This window comes from Lactuca saligna, chromosome 4 (assembly GCF_052625555.1).
Source record: "Lactuca saligna cultivar CGN05327 chromosome 4, ASM5262555v1, whole genome shotgun sequence".
In the NCBI taxonomy this organism is placed as follows: Eukaryota; Viridiplantae; Streptophyta; class Magnoliopsida; order Asterales; family Asteraceae; genus Lactuca; species Lactuca saligna.
In genome coordinates, this window is record NC_136420.1 from 47,931,631 (window position 1) to 47,935,583 (window position 3,953).

At 38.7% G+C, this 3,953-nt stretch overlaps 1 pseudogene; it reads right to left on the reverse strand.

Moving 5' to 3' along the window:
• Window positions 1-1,064: 1,064 nt before the first annotated feature.
• On the reverse strand, window positions 1,065-1,182 carry LOC145044774 (5S ribosomal RNA; annotated as a pseudogene).
• Between the last annotated feature and the right edge of the window lie 2,771 nt (window positions 1,183-3,953).

The window sequence follows — 3,953 nt, forward strand, 5'->3', positions numbered from 1 at the left end:
CTTTGTAAAACTATAATAGGTATAGTTTTACGAACAGATTTCTAACTCTTATGTACTAGAAACATATATTTCAAGAAGTTTACTTTCGTATACAAGAACAAACGTAACATTTTAACCAGTAGATCTGTTTTTATACCACGGGTTTGTGAGACACTAACTTCATGTACGTTCGAGTACACATTTCAAGTCCTGTATTATATACCAGAATCCCTTGGAGGGGGAGCATAGTGTTTGTGTATAGATCTATACGGGCTTGACAACCCGCGCCCTGACTGTTAGCTACAGTCCACCGTTTGGGGTGACAAACGTCATAACATTCCAACGCCTGAAGAACGTTGTGTATAGGCATTTCGAGTCAATAGTATGGTTATAAAACTCACAAGGGGTATTAAAAACGCATTGATTTACAAGGTTTTCAAACTCATTTATTATTTTACCTTTACATATATTTTGGAAACAAACATTGGTCTTGAATGAAGACTACTTTTATGCTAGTAGAAAATATAGGATTTTCTAAAACGCATACAAACAAAGATAAAACATTTCATTTCATTTAAACATTGTCATTTAAATACTTATGAAATTCACCAGCTTAAATGCTGATCAACTCTTTCAAAATTACTTGTATGTCCCAGGGATTCAGTAAATTTCAGGTACTAATATGCTTTTGAAGAAGAGATGCTGCGGCGCCAGTTTAATCTCATATTTTTGACATCATATTGTAATTGGTTTTGAATATGTAACTTTTGACAAATGTAAACTTTCAATTATATATATGATGGTTGTATTGCTTTCTTTACTATGTATTCATTTGTTACGCTACCACATGAAGTCATCCGCCCCCGAACGTTTCCGCCGTTCAGGTTTGGGGGTGTGACAGAACGCACACCCTTTATAAGGAATGTTTCTTTCTCCTTCCAAGCCGATGTAGGATCAGGTGCAACCCACCTTCACCCCCCATTATAAGGTTCGACGTCCCTGTCGAACACATCGACCCGTGCCCCAGCTCTGATACCATTTGTAACACCCCCCTCTGGCACGTATCACAATATTGTCCGCTTTGGGCCACTCGGCACGAGGACTTCCCAGGGGGTCACCCATCCCGGTACTACTCCCGCCCGAGCATGCTTAACTGCAGAGTTCTTATGGGATCTGCTGCCCTCACGGCTTTAGAACGCGTTGTGTTAGGGAAGGTATCCACACCCCTTATAAGGAATGCTTAGTTCTCCTCCCAGCCGATGTGGGATCAGATCTAACCCACTTTGGCAGCAGATCCCATAAGAACTCTGCAGTTAAGCGTGCTCGGGCGGGAGTAGTACCGGGATGGATGACCCCCTGGGAAGTCCTCGCGCCGAGTGGCCCAAAGCGGACAATATTGTGATACGTGCCAGAGGGGGGTGTTACAAATGGTATCAGAGCTAGGGCACGGGTCGATGTGTTCGACAGGGACGTCGAACCCTATAATGGGGGGTGAAGGTGGGTTGCACCTGATCCTACATTGGCTTGTAAGGAGAACAAAACATCTCCTTATAAGGGGTGTGGATACCTTCCTTGTCACAACGCGTTTTAAAGCCGTGAGGGCAGCAGATCCCATAAGAACTCTGCAGTTAAGCGTGCTCGGGCGGGAGTAGTACCGGGATGGGTGACCCCCTGGGAAGTCCTCGTGCCGAGTGGCCCAAAGCGGACAATATTGTGATACGTGCCAGAGGGGGATGTTACCGAATTTCAGGATTTCCTTTTGGCTCTGCCTCTATCCATCTATTATTTCCTTGGTTGGGAAAGTACAAGTTGCCAGGAGATGGAATCCGGCCATGATATCTACACAATAATGAGGGTAAAGAGATGGCTAATAGACGTCTAGTCTAGTACTACTTCTATAGTATTGTAATTGTATGCTCGGTACTTTGTTGTGATCTTATATTAACTAAAATACTCCTATAGTATTTTAAGGTTGTATGTATAGTTCTATCGATCTCTTGTTTCGTATATAAACTTGGTAAGTTTTAGGCCTGCTGCAACACCATAGTTACTCCCAAGCACATGTTGGTCATATCTCAAATAAATATAGTTGATCAAGCTATATTGATCCTAGACATGATTACATAACTGCCCAGGTTTAATCGCAGTGTACAACATCCAAATACTTTTGTTTTGTTCTACTTATGATACTGTTTTTGGTATGTAGGTATACTTGTATATTTCTTGTAAAATACTTATATTTTAAAAATATACTTTTATGTCAGAGCACTTCAGCCCCTTAGTGTTTATAGTTTTATACCTTGTAAGGTTCGGTATACTAAGTTCACTGTAAACATAGCTCTGATACCAATCTTTCACACCCCCGAACCGTCAAACGAACGGAGGAAACATTCGGAGGTGGATGACGTCATATGTAGTATCACAATAATTGTATCATAGTAATCAAAGTAACACAACCATTACAATATAATATAAATGTTTACATTGTTGTTTAGGGCAAGTTTATATATGTCAAAAGTAGCAAAAGATAAAGACGAGACTCCAGTATGCTCCGTCTTCTCCAAAAGCTGGCAATGGTACCTGTTTATTGTTTCCTGAGAATACAAGCAATTTTGAAAACATATCAGCATAAAGCTAGTGATTTCATAAGAATGTTTTTGTAATGGAAACTAGTCACTAAATTTTTATAAAATGTTATCTGTTATTGAAAGTAATAATGATTCGTTTTGAAAACCCTGGCTACTACCAGTATGTAAAGTACGTTATGTTTGAAAACTCTAGTTACTACAAGCTATGAAAAGTATTGAGGTTTAACCTGGAAAATCCCTTATTTTCCCTTATGTGTGAGTTGTTGCTTTAATGTTTCCGAAACGTTAAGGCATAAATATAATCCAAATTTATGTGATTAAAGTAATGGTTCGTAACAGGTGTTTATTACGTAAATCTATCGTATTATTGGCGAGTTTTATGACCATACTTAAACTTGATACGACGTGTAATGGACGTTGATATCCTTTATGACATTTGTCACCTGTAGACCTGCCGTTCTGACTGTAGCTAGCAACAAGGTATGGGATAGCCAGTCCCGTATAGATCTATACACAAAAGCCACGTTCTCCCGTGAGGAGACTCTGGTTCATAAGAGTACTCCTACACTTAGGTTAATGTTGTAAGCGTCTAAGGACATATCTCCCAACTATGTTAACGCCTTTACGAATAATAATATGAAAATGAAATGTTCCTTTGTGTTTGAATTCAAGGTATGTCTTGTAGAGTAAAATTAATTATACTTAAATAATTATTAAGTATTATACTCTTGTAATATGTCATAAACTAAATCTAGCATATTTTATCTGATCAACCATGTAATTAGTTTATATTTGTAAAACTGGTAAAGAAGTTCCCAAACTATACCTATTATAGTTTGACTGAAAAGTTATGTACGTGGTATGTTCTGAAACTATGAAATTTTGACTAGAAAGTGACCCTCATGCTCCTCATGTTACAAGAGGGGTAAAGTATCTAAATGATTTATGAAAATCCATTAAATTGTGTTAATTGCATAAGTTTTACTTGTTGAAAACATTTCTGTTTTAGCTCACAAAAATCCTTGTCTTTGGCTTGTATCCACCACCCCCCCCCCCCCCCGCCCTTGAAAACATTTAAAAACATTAAAAGTGTAGGGGTATGAACTCACAGTTTGACATAGGATTCGAATGTAAAATCGGTATGGATGCTGAGTCTCAACTGATGTTTCATATGCAAACGGATCCTATTTAACATATATTAACACATATATTTATTAGATTAGGGTATTTCATGACTAAACTTGATAGGAAACCAGTCTAAGGACCTGGAAATGCTTGAACTAAGTATCGGAACCATATATGATCGGATGAGGGAGGTGTACAGCCACCCTAAGGGTGTGTATGGCCATAGGTGTACGGCCCATGAGTGTACGACTGTACAATCAT